Raw genomic sequence first — 15,932 nt, 5'->3', positions numbered from 1 at the left:
AGGATAAATTTCCATCTTTTTGACCATTTCCTCCTAAATGTCTCTTGGTCTCTAGGCCTCTCAAAAGCAACATATCCAATCACTGACTAACTCAATGCACCTCCCAAATAGAGGAGGTTTGCGGTTTGCGTATTCATGTGAGCACCAGAGGTGGGGGAAGGGAAGGAGTTGGTCAGAGCAGAACTGAAACTTGTTTCTCCTGCTATAAATCTGTTCTTGGTTTCAAGTAAATCAAACCAGGAACCCAACACTCATTCTTGACCTCTGTACAAGTGATCCTTAAGCATGGCAGTGTTAACTGTGACACAGCTTTCTGACTAGTCTTCCCCAGCCTACAACCCTTGTCTCTTTCCTCCTCAACCATAGCATTGACCTCATGACTGGTCTGGTTGATGCTTCTCTCTTCCTTCCTCATCTCAGCCCTCCCTGGAGTATGTATCCAGTCTCCATCGCTTCCCACCAATTCCACCGCTACCCACTTGGTCTCCCTACTTCCATCTATTCTCAACACGGCAACCCAAATGATCCTTTAAGAACCTAAATCACTCATGTTATTCCTCTCTTCAGAAGCCTCTGGTGGCTTCTCACCTCATTCAGAGTAAGTCCTCATCATGGTCTATAAGGCCATTCATGATCATCCTTTGCTACTGTCCACCTCACACATTCTTCTCTACTATGCTGGTCTTGTCATTCAACTATCCAAGATAAATTCCAGCTTAAGGTTTATGAACTAGCTGGTCCCTTTGCCAACAGCCCTCTTCCTCAGAAATTAGTGTCCTGGTACTGTCACCCCTTCTAGGTCATTACTCAAATTCTCACCAATGCCCTCCTCAACAACACAGTATACATGTTGTGCTATACACCCACCTTATTCTTCCCATGCTTAATTCCTATTCATGGCTCTGCTCACCTTCTGATATACCTTACAATTTACATATGTCTTTGACTTGACTTCCTATATATATAAGCTCTATGAGTCTGCAATTTTTGTCTGTTTTATTTGCTATTGGGTTCTCAGCTTAAAATATTAGGAATTAAATAGTTTCAAAATCAATGAATGAGTGTCATCTGGGAAGCATTTAAAAACACTCTTGTGCAAATTCTACCTCTGTCATATTGAATCAGAACTTCAGGATAGGAAGTCCAGAAATTAATATTTGTACCAGGTCCTCAGGTGACCCCATCCCCAGCCTAGATTGGAAGCCATTGCTGCCAGAGAAATTTCTTAAACCATAGATGGCCCCAGCTTCAAACCCTCCACAGCTCTCCATTTTCCTATGGACGCCTGCCCAAACTCCTTAAGGTGCCAGTCAAGACCCTGTGCCAATCAAACCCCTGGGGGACTTTTCAAGTGGAGACATTTGTATCTTCCCTAGCATGTTACATGCTTCATGAATATTTTCTCTGCTGAAGTGTTTTTTTTTCACACTCTCTTTGAGTGAATTGCTTCTGGTTAACATTTTGATTCAAATGTCAGTGGTTAAGTATAATATTCCCTTACACACTCACTTCTCTACAACCATCCCAATAACTATGGGTCACTTTTGTAGCTCATTGTCCACCCTATCCGTATCTTACTCTGTTAGAATTGGACAGCTTCTTGGGGCACCTGGCTGGCTCAGTTGGAGGAAGGCATGACTCTTGGTCTCAGGGTCATGAGTTCAAGCCCCACATTAGGTATAGAGATTACTTAAATGAATTAAAGTTAAAAAAAAAAAAACTGGACTGCTCCTCGTTAGACTCTAAACTCCTAAAAGATTACAGGGATATCCTTTGCTTTATCTTCAATATCTGACAAATTATTAGATACAGTTCTTTTATGTACCCAAACAAAAATAATCTTAATGATGTGAGATATCTATTTTGGGTTTTCTTGGTTATTCAGTAGCTAGATACTTGAACAGATACACAGAGATATCTAGACAGATCTCTGCGTGTCCAGCCCTGGTCTCTTGGTCCTGTTCTGTTACTGCCAATTTTCCACCTTCTCTTGCCCCTAATTTAATCTCTACTCTTTCTTTCAGCAGATGACTTCCTTAGGCACTTAACATTTTTATTTTATTCATTATTTATTTATTCATTCATTCATTCATTCATTCATTCATTCATTCATTCAGTTTTTTTTTTAAGTAGGCTCCACACCCAGCATGGAGCCCAATGCGGGCTTGAACCCATGACCCTGAGATTGAGACTCAAGCTGAAATCAAGAGTAAGACACTTAACCAATTGAGCCACCCAAGTACCCCACTTTAAAAAGTTTTCTAAAGGAAGAGTGCCTAAGTCTGTACTCCTTTCTAAACAGATAAGATTTTCTCTTCTCCAGATTTGCTTTCTTCCTGTTCTCTGATTCTGTTGTCCATCACTTCTTGGTAGGCCTTGATTCTGTTTTAATGCCCACTCACCTTCTCTCGTATCTCTGTCTCTCTCATGTCTGTCTCTCTCTCTCCTTTTGTCTTTTAATATTTTGGTCTCTTCTACCATTTAAACAATAAGAACAGTTAAGAAAAAAAAAAAAAAACGGCCTGCCTGATCCTCTCGCTGAGCTTGGCCTGTTTCTTCCCTTTGCCACTTCACCCTCATCAGCTGGTGAGCTTCTGCTTGCTGCCTCTACTTCCTCATGACCCTGAATGTGGAGGTCACCAGCTGCCATCGCAACCCAGACTCCACACCCATCCCCATCCTGATTCTCCCCTGTCCACTGGCACACAGCCTCAGCCTCTTGCCTTCTGCTTCCCCAGAGGGCACCTGGGAGGCCCTGGTTCCCCTTCCCACCTCTTCCATCATGTTCCCTCTGCCAGCCCTCCCAGCCCTGCCAGGCTGCTGGACGACGAATGACAGAACTGGCAAGAAAGCCTGCGGCCACCTAAGCATTCAACACACTCCTGTGTCTTGTTCCCAAATCTTGCTCCTCTCCTCCCTTTGTTCCTTGTTGCCCCACCTCAGGAAAACCTGTCTCTTATAAAATAACAGTTACCCCAGCTTTCTGTCTGTACTTTCCAATTGTGTGCCTGATGTCCCTAACTCTCAGCTTTGCATGTCTACACCTTTTCTTCTCTATCCCTCACCCCCTTCCAGATAACATCCTTCCTAATGTCTCTGCTTCTGTCCTTCCTCTCCTGACTCCTGTCACTGTCCCAAGCCTCTGATCATGTCGCTGGCCCCCTCCCCTCTTTGCCCTTCACAGTTGATCGGTCTCTGCACCTCGTTGACTTTCCTTCCCTCCCCGCACTGTAACCTTCAGATCCTTTAGTGCTGCCATCTTCCTGCTTTCAATCTCTCCTTTGCTGGTGCGCACAACGACAGCCATGCCTTTTCTAAGATCCCATTGTCACTCAGTTGCAGAGACTCCCTTATTTTTCTTCTAGTAACTCTACCCAGTTTTAGGCTCTCTACAGCCTGTCCCACTTTAGGGACTCCCCCAGAACCCTGCTGCCCCAGCAGTGGGGTCTCCTTCCTGGCCTTTCTTCTCTGCCTTCCTATGAATGCTTTTGTTCTTCTGGTATAAAATGCTCTCCCTCCTTCTCCCCTCCTTTCTTCTGGTTCATGTTCCTTTGTGAGTACTTTCTCCACAGGTTTTTGCTTTTCTGGTGCTATTTCTACTTCATTATTGAGATGATGAGATGAGAGTCTTAGGACAGGCTCTCTTCTGCAACTTGACAGTCCTGTACACTTTCCTGACCTGGCCTCAGACCTTCGTCTGTTTCTCCCACAGGGTCCTTAATAAATATGTTTTGTTGATGAGCAATCTAAATAGGGCAGGAAACATCCAAGGGACTGGTATTGTTGCATTTCCAACAAATGATAACTTTAAAAAGGAGGTAAATTACAATCAGTCTGCCAGTTTGATAACCATTTACTAACAATCATTTGGAATCCTGGCCGTCTCCATGGGTTTCTCCATGACAGAGGTCTTAGATTTCTATCTCTTGCTTTTTTTTTTTTGTTTAAGATTTTATTTATTTATTCATGAGAGACACAGAGAGAGAGGTAGAGATGTAGTCAGAGGGAGAAGCAGGCTCCATGCAGGGAGCCCAACGTGGGACTTGGTCCCGAGACTCCAGGATCACACCCTGAGCCAATGGCAGACTGAGCCACCCAGGTGTCCCTATCTCTTGCTTTTTCTTTTGTTTAAGGACTTATTGACTCAGCCAATCAAGCAATCATTTCATGAATCCCTGGGATGGGGACGTGTTGATCTCTAACGACCCTTTCAGCTGCACAGTAGTGATGACATTTTCTTACCACAAAGACATTACTTGATTAGCAGGCCTCTCAGAGATTTTTTTTTTCCAATTTTCTTTTTGCCATTATAGTCTTTCTTTATCCACCCTTCATGACTTTTTTTAATCCTTACTTTATGTCCAATCCAAGGATAGATAGATCTGTGCTTTCAGCCATCATATATCGTACTATACTCCTAGATAACCACCGTAGAATATAGAGCCAGTGTAGATTTTGTCTGAGTTCTGTGATAGTCCAAAGCATGATATGATAGAGCCAGCTCTTCAAGTAGAAGTAGGATCTCACCTGTTCTTTCCAGGAGTTAAACTATCCTATTGCATTGCTTTTTTAGTCTAAGCCTTTGACTTTATTTCTATATCCCTGGCAGATTTTTTTTTCAGATAAGATTTTGTGATAACAGATCAGCTCTATGGTCTAGTATCTCCCCTAACAGACTCTCATAATTAAAGTAATTTATATAAATATCGTGATTTGAGATCAACCTTTGAAATCTCATTGAGAAATAACCCCTCAATGCCTAACGGCTGCCTACTGAAATACACCATATTTGTTCCTGTGTCTGTTGCAGCAGATCTTCTAATGTCATGGTTCTGATGATTTCTGAAAGTCAGCCACTGCTGTGCACTGGCAATGTGTGCAACTCTGTTCTGAGCACGTTGGGCTGTGGTAACAGTGACTTAGGTATGTTGAGCATAGTTTCACTCATCACGTTGTCTTGTCCAGACCTGCGCATGGGTACTTTCATCTCTACAACTTCTTTTCTCATGAGGAAGTAATGAAGCAGTGATCTGCCTCCCTATGCAGAATAGACAAGGGTGTCCCTGAGGCCTCAAGTCCCCCGTAGGTGTCTTGTAACAGCATTCCACAACAGCTGTTCTGTTTTAAGGCTGAGCACACTCAACAAATTCCAGACACCCCATGGCTGCTGCAGTTGCTTAATGGTTAGCTTCGGGCTTCACTTGGTTCAGGCCTCAAGGGAACTGAGTCAAAGCTGACATGACTTACTGTTCAGGCAACAATTTCCAAAGAGAGAAAACATTTCAAATGCCAACTGACTGCTGCTTTCTTCTGAAGAAATGGACTTTAGAGGAACAGCTCTTCCAGGCAGTCACAATCTTAGTTCCATTTACTTGAACAGCATTTTAGTTTCCTGGCCCTTTCATAGTGGGGACATTTGGCTCAATGATTTTGATTTTGTGTGTGTGTGATGGTTAACTTTTAAATAACAAGCAATAAAGTAGAAAATATTATTTGGATGATAAAAGGAGCAAACAGTGTTAAGGAGTGTTTTAAAAACTAAATATCTTATTCAGGGCTTGCCTTGAACTTGAAGATATTTCTTTACCAGTAATATCCATAGATTAAATCTTTATTTAAATCTGATACATTTTAGCTGAGTATGAAAGCTTTGCAAATGTACATTAGAGCTGTTGACTTATTTATCTTCTCATTTATTTAGTTTATGTAAAAGAAAACTCTAAATACATGTTGATGTTATGATAGTAATAATTATTCCAGGTAAGTAGTTTCACAAGTTTAATGATGTGAGTTCCCAGAATAATGTAGCTAATAAAAAATATAATTATGACTATCCATGTCATATTTTAGTTTATATTCTAATCATTTCCATTTGTAAGTATACAATTCATTGACATTAGGTATATTCATCATGTTGTACAACCATCACCGCTGTCCATCTCCAGAATTTTCTCACCATCCCAATCAGAAAATCTGTACATATTAAATAATAATTCTTTATTCCACCTTGTCCCCAGATCCTATTATACTTTGTGTCTCTCAGAATTTGCCTAGACTAGGCACCTCATATATAAAGTAGAATTTTACAATACTGGTCCTTTGTGTCTTACTGATGATTTCACTTAACATGTCCATCCATGTTGTAGGACGTGTCAGAATTCCTTTCCTTTTTAAGACTAAATAACATTACTCTACTGAATGGTTTGTAAAAGAGGAAACAAGTTTTCCTTGATCTTCTTAGGGTCCCTGGCTAGGTCTGAAAATTAAACTGATTAACAGGATAGAAGCATACAAATTCATTTATGTAAGTTTCATGTCACATGGGAGCAATCATAAGGCCATAAAGACCCAAAGAAATGGTTCAACCTGAGTGTTTCTCTGCTAGGTTTGGGGAAGAGTGAAAGATTAGAAAGATATGATAGGGCCCAGAGTATGAGCCAAGTGTAGTAAACTGGGGGGTGTTTAACAAGGCTGTGTGTTTGAAATCTTTGCAGCGTGTCCATGTTCCTTTACTCTGGACCTAGGGAGGACACTTCTCACATGAGAGTCCTATGACCTGCTTCAGGGGAGAAGGGTAGAAGGAGGTCAGAAAGAACCTCTCTTCTACCATTTTCTCAATCTCCTTCAGCTTAAAATATTTACTATGCCTAGATGCCGTATTTTCCAGCCAGCATTTCTTGAACCCCATGATTGTATGCCACATTTTGTTTATTAACTCATCTGTAGATGAACATTGGTGTTGTTTCCACTTTGGGGCCATGGTGAATAATACTGCCATGAACACTGGTGTGCAAGTTTCTGTTTTAGTGTCAATTTATTTTGAAATGTGCTTTACTCTTTCCCTTATGATAGGAAATACTAAAGATTTCTAAAGTGGTCCAGTATTAGCCTTTTTGTTCTTTTCAAATGAAATCATCATTCAGTGGGCCTAAGCTTCCTATCTGAGGGTTTAGGTTGACTAGTTAAGAGAACGTAAAGACTGCTAACTCTGGGAAACGAACTAGGGGTGGTAGAAGGGGAGGAGGGCGGGGGGTGGGAGTGAATGGGTGACGGGCACTGGGTGTTATTCTGTATGTTAGTAAATTGAACACCAATAAAAAAAATAATAATAAAAAAAAAAAAAAAAAAAAGAGAACTGTGTCTTCGGGCCTCATTGTAAACACCATCTCAACATGATCACAGGACCATTCTCGGCACCCAGGAATGAGTAAGTAAATACGAAGAGCAGACTAATTATCCCCCTTAGATAACACTGGGAGATTTGTGAAGGAGGTGTTTATGTCAATGTGGTGTCTTGCTTGTGGATAAAAGATTCCCCTGTTTTCTGGGAAGTTTGCCTCCCAGGCACTGTCAATCCTGAATCGTCCCGGGGCCTGGGCCCCTTGAATCACTGTGTCCAGGCTGTGACGCTGTAGACCATGTGGCCGCCAAAACGCATGCCCTGGGCTTCTGAGGTTCTGTGCAGAAATTCAGTCTTCTTGAGGCCCGACTATCACATTCCCAGCCACACGTGTGAGCCAAGCCTGAGTTAAGTGGAAAGCTAGTAGAAGGAGTTGGCAGCCTCAGATTTCTCTCCCTCTTAATTCCTGTGTTTGAAAAACATGGAATAAAACATGTTGTCTGGCCTTAGCTTGTGATTAGGTCTGTACTGGGGCCTGATGAATGTGTTTTTTGGTGTTGTCTTCCAGTCAGGGAAACATACTGTTTTGCTCCCAAGGCTGAATGAAGGTGGGGGTCTTTACTCAATATCATCGAATATTAATACAGTAATAACAACTGAGCTTATAATAAAGAATTGTGACCTTTCAAATTATCTGGACTGTCTGCTGTATGTCACATTTTACCTTTCTAGAGAAGTGCTAATTCATGTTAAGTCCGCCTGAGAGATTTGTTTAATGAGCAGATTAAACGGATGATTATCCCTCTCTTCATTTTTTTTTTTTTTTTAAAGGAAGGGCTTCTTGTGATGCCCCTCCGCTATTTGGCACAGGAACACAGAGGGGTCTTTTTAAAATTACCCCTGCAGGGTCACTGGGACCCAAGCTGTTTGCTTCATTAAACCCTGGTGGCTTCCTTAGAGCCAGTCCCTTCCAAACAGCCCTGACACAATTGTATCTAAATTAGCATCTGACTGACCCTCCCCCCCAACTCTCCTTTTTTTTAAGCTCCAGCTGACAGGGATTGGCAAAAGATGTTAATTGGTTGGGCCTGGCTCAGAACAATAGACTTGCCAAGATGACAAAAGGACTAATGTTTCTTTCAATATGCACCCAGATTCACATTAAGTACCTCTTTTAATTACCAGGAATTATTGTAATGCCTGGTCAATGGAATAATTGACCCTCAACAGCTAGTGCTTATTCTGTAATAAATAATGGCACAGGCCTCGTCAGAGTAGCAGGTACTAGGGTGATTTGTAGGGACTGAAAAGGGATTTTCTCAGCCAGCGTTCTGTGATGTACCAAGACAGCCCAGTGGGAGTCTGAGACGGGACTAATTTGGGCTTACCCAGGAGGAAATGTGCTGAGAGCCATTAGAATCTATCCTCAGAAACAGAAAGGAGCACATAAAGGAATGAGTTAGGAATTTGAAAGAAACTAGTTAGTAGCTTGGCAGTTTAGGACTCATGTGGTCAGTGAGAAGATCTGGGGCAAAAGGCCCCCCCACCTGGCCCAGGTAGAAACGTTCCAAAGCTTCTACACATGAAGGTTCATTTCCAGCCCATACTTCAGTCCTCCCCTCCCCCTCTTTAGAAAAAGGGACATTTGACTTCAAATGTTGGGTCAAATGAGTCCCAAAACTCGGTGTCACCTCCTTCTCTCTTATCATAAATCATAAGCTATCTTACAGGTAATTTTGTATGGTACTGAGGTTGTTAGAGAAGTGTTTTCTTTTTTTAAAAAATTAACTGTTGGGATGGGATGGGATGGGATGGGATGGCAAGGTATATACTACCTCGTAAAATCTACTTTGCAGTTTATGTCCAAATTTTAATCAAGGTTAGATTTTAAACTAGCAGCCCTTTATCCCCATCATAAATGCCCACCGGACACTACCTTGTGCTTGGCATTTCACATGGAGCTTCTGTGTAGTGATTGTAACAGCTCAATCTAAGCATGAGTGTTTGTGAGACCCCTGAAAGGCTATAGCTGGGTCCTTTCACCTGTGAGGTCAGTCAGAACCAGGTCCTCATCTTACCTGAGTTACAGTCAACCAATGTGACCTTTAAAGAAGTTCCTATGGGATCCCTGGGTGGCTCAGTGGTTTAGCACCTGCCTTTGGCCCAGGGCTTGATCCCGGAGTCCTGGGATCTATTCTCACATTGGGCTCCCTGCATGGAGCCTGCTTCTCCCTCTGCATGTGTCTCTGCCTCTCTCTCTCTCTCTCTCTCTGTGTGTGTGTGTCTTATGGATAAATAAATAAAGTCTTTTTAAAAAATTTTTAAAAATAAAAAAAATAAAGAAGTTCCTAAAACTTAAGTTTCAGCCTTAAAAAGGAAGTAAAATGCCTACCTCATAAATGAGCTCATCTATTATTTTATTCAATATGGCATCAGGTAAGTAGTAGCACACCCTGCGCCATCTGTTATAATTATTGTCCCAGGATTGCAACGCCAGGAAGTGATGGAGATACAGACTGTATGACTGTACTGCTGCTATTTGACTCTTTAAGCCTAAGCTTTTCCAGGATGCTCCATTGTTTGTTAAGCCATCCCTAAAGTTTCAGAGAAAATTTGACAATACTTCAAAAATGGTGAAAAATAAAATAGTAATGCTTACTTTCATCTTTAAAAACAGGAGAAGAGGGCAGCCCAGGTGGCTCAGCAGTTTAGTGCCGCCTTCAGCCCAGGGCCTGGTCCTGGAGACCCGGAATAGAGTCCCACGTCAGGCTCCCTGCATGGAGCCTGCTTCTCCCTCTGCCTGTGTCTCTGCCTCTCTCTCTCTCTCTCTCTCTCTCTCTCATAAATAAATAAATAAATAATCTTTTAAAATAAATAAGTAAAAACATAAGAAGAGAAAAAATGTCAAATATAATTAAAAATTCAAAAGTACATTCTCATCTTGGTCAGGAAATTATTTTCCTTTCATAAAACTGGAAATTCATTTATTTCTAACAAGTTTCTTTCTTTCTTTTTTTTTTAAAGATTTTATTTATTCATGAGAGACATAGAAAGAGACAGAGACAGAGGCAGAGGGAGAAGCAGGCTCCCTGCAGGGAGCCTGATGTGGGACTCAATCCCAGGACTCCAGGATCCATGACCTGAGCCAAAGGCAGATGCTCAACCACTGAGCCACCCAAATGCTCCATCTCTAGCAAGTTTCTATCAGGGAAAGGAAAACATTGAAGCAGAGTATTAATTGCTGGTTCTCAAGGTAGCTGTATGTTTCCCATGAAGAAAAGGTACAATTTTTGAAGAGATTGCATAGGCATATGCTAATGCCTGAACATGATAGAAAGGATCTTTTAATTTCAAATGCCTCAATTAGAGGTTGATATTTGTATTCATTTGGATGTTTGATCTTCAGGTTAATAGGTTCAGTCTTTAAGAATTAAGTTTTCTTAGGTTCTGTGGATAAATATAAAAAATGACTAACAACAACAAAAGCACCTGAATTTCTTGAAGTGACTTGAGTTGGGGAGATGATGTAGAGTACCAAGTCTTTCTGAGATTCTCTATGAGAAACCTTGGTTTTTCTCATGGAGAGCAGACTCTTGGGTGGAAAACATTCTGACTGTTCAGCAAAATCCAAAGTTCTGGTCCAGCTTTATTCAGCAGTTCTGAGTCCTTGGGCAGTTTAGCCAGTCACCCAGGCTCTGTTTCCTCAACTGTAAAATGAAGGGATAGAACAAGATGACCTCCTAAAACTCAAGTTGATGTATAAAGTAAATATCACAGCACCAGACCAAAAGACATTCCAGTCATCATCTCACTTGACATTTATGCTAGTATATATTCATGGTCACCTTCTACTTCTTAAAACTCTTTTCTCTTGACACCCAAGTTATGTCTCTTGCCTAACTTCCTATCCATGTCTTTCCACCTCATTTGCTGGTTCTTCTTTTCCTTTCTGGCCATTATGTGTGGTGTTTTAGTTCAGTTGCATCCTTCATGGGCTTCTTATCACTTCCTGTGACCATTTCTTCAATTGCTGTGCTTCAACCAAATATAAATATTTACATTGCAAATGTAAATCCCCAACCCTTACCTCTTCATGGGTACCAGGCTTACATTTTTAAGGACTTCTCACACTTGCCCTCTATGTGTTCATATGGTCACCTAAGATTCAACATACTCAAAAATCAAACTCATGGCTTACAACCTCTGTGCTTAACACATCATTATTCATCTCTGTGTTTAAACATGGAACATGGGATTTTTCATATACTCTTGCTACTCCCTGACCTACACATCCATCTTTTCCCAATCCCATGCTTCTCTTCACCAACATGTCTTGCAAATCCACCTCTCTTCACATTCTCAACTACTATCATGATGATTGTCCCCCTCATCACCTCTGTTCAACTCTAGCAGCTACTCAGGATGATCCCCATGTCATAACCTCCTTCACTCCATGTTTTACCCTGGAATGCAAACTTGTCACTGCTTAGAAACTTGTTAATAAGGGTCACAGTTATCTACAGGTTGATCTAAGACTCCTTGGAAGGATTTCCAGGAGCCTCACAGTGGAGCCCTTCTGTACCCTGTTTACTACCTCTTTTTCTCACTATACCCTGTGTAGAAACATGCTATGCATTTCCAAGCTTTGGATTATGCTATTTTCCCTATGGAGTGCCTGTCTTCCTCTTCCCTCAATTGCTAAGGTTTGGCTCACCTTTCAAGGTCCAAACCCTTATCATTAGTGTTTTACCATGACAGGAATTTCTACCTGGGTGGAGTTTTCCAGACTTCCCAGCAAAATTCAGCTTTTTCTCTATGCCAACCCATAGCTCGTAAGTGTTTTTGCTGGAAGAATGTCTGTTATGCGTTGTTATCATTAAGAGGTTGTGTATCAGGGTCTAACCAGGAATACAGAAGCCAGGCTAATTATTTAAAATAGCATATTTTAATTCAAAGAATTGATTGTGGAAGTAATATAGGGTCTGAGAGAGAACCCAGAGGTGAACCACAATAGAAAGTCCCTACCACCGTAGGCTGGAAGACCAAAGGGAAGAGGCCATTAGTATCAGCTTAGGAGCTGGGTCACTCTGCAGAGGGGGATTCCTGATGGGTCTGTCCAGCTGGAGCCATATTCCCAGTGGAAGCATGGCCACTTCTGGAGACCTTCAGGCAGAGAAGAGAAACCCTGACTTATCTATCCCTTCTTCCCACTCTCCGATCTCTTGCCAGAAGCTCCCATTGCAGAACCCAGTTGGAGCTACCAGAACTTGCAGCCTGCAGGGGTCAGGCCTGTAAAAGACAGCAAAGCAAGGCTGTGCAGAGGGGTTTAAGTACAGGAGAGACCAAGCACAGGCACAGGTTGTATTTTGTCTCCTTAACATATATAAAGTTGCTTAAAAACAGATTTCAGTTGACTTGCTTTTGTAACCCTAGTGCCTAGCACGAAGAAAGGTTTAATAAATATTTAGTGAATCAAAGTGAACTCTACAGTTTCCTTCCAAGACTAAAATTATGCTTTCACTACCAGTGTATTACCTCCATTTATCATAATGTTGAAACAAAAACATGAAATATTTCCATGAAATTTTTCTTTATAAAATCATAGGTTTTGTGTAATTATTTACTTAAACCCAGGCTTTAGTTCAATCTCAACTCTGTTCCTTTATTAACATTAAGCCCATGCTATTTATCAGCTCTGGGTTGGTTCTGAAAACTTTTCCACCAACTGTGAGTCAGATTAAAATACAGGAAGGGAAATGGAGACATTGATTTAATAAATGCTAACAATGTGAGAGAAAAAGAAAAAAATGTTGTTGTGGGCAATTTTCACATAACTCATCCTAAATATGCCTTTGAACAGGCTCCTACACTGGTCTATGGCCAGGCTCCCCTGTACCCCTCAGGATAGAGCTTCAAGAGGAGTGTAGCATCCTCACGGAGGGAGGTGGAAGGCTGGCTGGCCAGTCCCAGCGTCCCTTTTTAAGTTGTCTTGCTTTCCCTCAGAGAGTCATTCCAAAGAAGAAAGGCCATCACCACAGCACCTGTGGCCGTGGCATTCAGACGCATGTGCCTTCAGAGGTCACACTCCTGCTTAAGAAGCAGCTTCCAGTGTTACTCTTCTGGTGACTCCTGCCTGCTACAAAATCCTATTGATTGGATGGGCTGGACATAGGGTTAGAACTTCAAATGTGTTGCAGGATCGAATATTCGAGGCATATGGCCAAGCAGGGTCAGAGGACATCTTAGTGAACATCCCAAGCCCTTTGTTTCCACAGGAGGAAATGGAAGCTCAGGAGAGGTGAGGGTTACTCACAGCCCATAACTTGATGCAGCATACCAGGCCTGGAAGAGAGCTCATGCCATACCTTGCCCATGGTTGTTTTTCTTTTGCCACACAAGCTTCAGAAGTTGTGTGAAACCCTCACCTTGAACAGAATGTTGCAGTGTTGTCACTGTCCATGTTAGTGAATTAATTTGCTTTTCTCCTTTGTATGTGTCTCCCCTTATTTCTAATCGAGTTGTTTTCTGTCCCTTTTATTAGCTTATTTTAGTTTTGGACTCTGAGACCATATATTGAACACTTGCTGGGCTCCAATGTTCTGTGTCTGTGTTTCCTGTTTTGTTTTGTTTTGTTTTTCCCAGCACCATGTCCTTCCCTTTCAGTCCAGTTGCTCTCATCCCCAATTCCTTATATCCCACACTCCCTCTGACTCCTTACTGCACGAACAGGCTACTAAGCTCAGAAGGGTTGCATCTAGCCACCCTGCCTGGTAGCAACCTCTACATGTAGGTGGAATTTGTGTGTCTTTGAGATTGTCATCCAATTCAGCTCTTGGCCAAGAGCAGTGGTCTCCTCTGTCCCAGGAGCAGTATGGGTGGAATTCACCAAAGCTGAGCCCAAATGTTTAACATGACGACATTATAATATCCTTATTTTCTTCCTTCCAGTTTCTTCCCCTCCTTTCCTTTCTTCCCCATGTAAAGATTTCTAAACCTGCCGAGAAACAACTTTAATTCTACAGGTTACATTAGTAGATGTCTAATTCAAGCCAAATACTATACTAGTTGTTTTACATTGATTATATCTGTTCCTTACAGTAACCCTGAAGTGCCAGTTTTAATTTCTGGACTTTATGAAGAAATTGAGAGAGTGATTAAGTAATTTACCCAGTATCACAGAGATGTTAGATGCACAGCTCTGGTTCAGTCCCAGATCTGACTGACTTCAGACCTGCTCATGACCACACTATGTTATCACTATACAGTGTTATGATACATATGATTAACTGGTAACTATACCAATCAGAATTCATATAAATCACCATAATTTCAGGAACAATCCCTAATTAATGTTGACATCAATTATTTGCTAGAAAATTCTATCTTGGCAAAGCTTAAAAACAGCATGGCTTCTACTGTGCTGGCAAGTATTTAAAGAAACCTGTATTCCGCCCCACACCCCACCCCATAAGTATAAAAATAATTTCTTCATAATGGAGTGTATTTTTGTAAAATGTTAGTTGATATTTCATAACAATGGACTGTAACAGAATAAGATAACTTATTTAATTCTAAAATCTCTTAAATATCACAGGATACATTTTTAATCTTTGAGTATTAGAGGCCCCCCAAAAATTGTGGACCATGAAGAAAGAAGATGAGAGAAAATAAGAAAAGGCGGATGTTTAAAGAGAATAATTATCTGTAGAAGGACATATGTTTTTAGATTCAGTGAATTCATCTTTTATGAAGTGGAAATCCTGGCCAAACCACATAAATGAAGTTGAACTGACTGCCAGATAAGGAGCGTTTTAGAAATGAAAAGTCACTGGTAGAGCCTGAAGGATAGGTTTCCCAATACATTCCGATAAAAACAAAATACTTCAAGATGCTAGAGGTACATGAGTGATAGATAAGAGGTTTTCTTGGGAAGAACATCAATCACTAAAATAGGAGGGAGAGAAATTTGTAACAGGAAATGAAGAAGCCAAAATGTTATATTTGTTGATTGGACTATGTATCCTTCCAGCTATGTGATGTTCCAATTACAAAGTTACTCTGTGGGTGACTACATTGTTGCACAAAGAGCAAGATCCACTGGAGAAAAAGACCAAGGTTGTGTAGACCCTTCAACAGAGTGAAAACTCTGTCTGTGGCATCAAAGGGAAACCTAAAAAGAACCTCCTCTCATATCAGAAGGAAACGTTTACATGATAAAATATTACAATGGCGTATTTTAAAGATTTGTTCTAATTTGTGGAAGTTTGAGTCCTCAACTCCCCTAAAATTGATGAATCAGTACCGAGAAGATTTGGGCACAGTGAAAGCAAGGATAGCATGAATTCCTATATCACGATTGGCACTTGTTTCCTATTAATTCCAGCAGCCTGTCGCTGGACATTTCATTTCACTTTGGATCCCACTTGTAACCTGATGTTAGGGGCTACTGTATTTGTTACTGAGATGATTTTAAATTAACTTCTCCTGTTATCATCTTAAAAGAATTATTTAAGAAAGCAAATTGCTATCTAGGGTTTGGCACTAGAAAGGAAGTTAAGCAGCAGGAAGAAGAGATTTAAAATACTATTCCTTTTAGGCAGGGATATTAATACATATGAATCCTGAAAGTCAGTATGGGTACCTGTGTTGATTGAGACTTTATTGAATTGGAGGACAGAGCTGGTTAAGATCGGAAATAATGATTTTGCTTTTTAAAACTGGACTAAGTGCTGCCTGGAAAGTAAATGAAATTCACATTTAAAGAAATGTATATTTTTCCAGATAATGAAGCCATTCGTGTTTTAAAGTATTC

The 15,932-nt window shown here is 41.0% G+C and overlaps 1 protein-coding gene and 1 long non-coding RNA gene across 16 annotated transcripts in view; one reads left to right on the top strand and one right to left on the bottom strand.

Moving 5' to 3' along the window:
- Positions 1–15,932, top strand: part of LOC144295815 (phospholipid-transporting ATPase IB) — a 570,630-nt gene that overhangs the window by 458,258 nt on the left and 96,440 nt on the right. The window lies entirely within an intron of this gene.
- LOC144295818 (uncharacterized) overlaps positions 1–15,932 on the bottom strand; it is a 45,598-nt gene that overhangs the window by 3,149 nt on the left and 26,517 nt on the right. Inside the window, exon 3 of one of the 2 annotated variants that reach the window (XR_013362917.1) lies at positions 10,610–10,827. This is a non-coding gene — a long non-coding RNA (uncharacterized LOC144295818). Of the gene's footprint in view, positions 1–10,397; positions 10,828–15,932 lie in introns of those variants that run through there. The other variant, XR_013362916.1, reaches the window with a different exon arrangement.

Source organism: Canis aureus, chromosome 24, assembly GCF_053574225.1.
Source record: "Canis aureus isolate CA01 chromosome 24, VMU_Caureus_v.1.0, whole genome shotgun sequence".
NCBI lineage: Eukaryota > Metazoa > Chordata > Mammalia > Carnivora > Canidae > Canis > Canis aureus.
The sequence above is the reverse complement of the archived record's forward strand: the minus strand, read 5'-3'. Positions and strand labels throughout refer to the sequence as shown.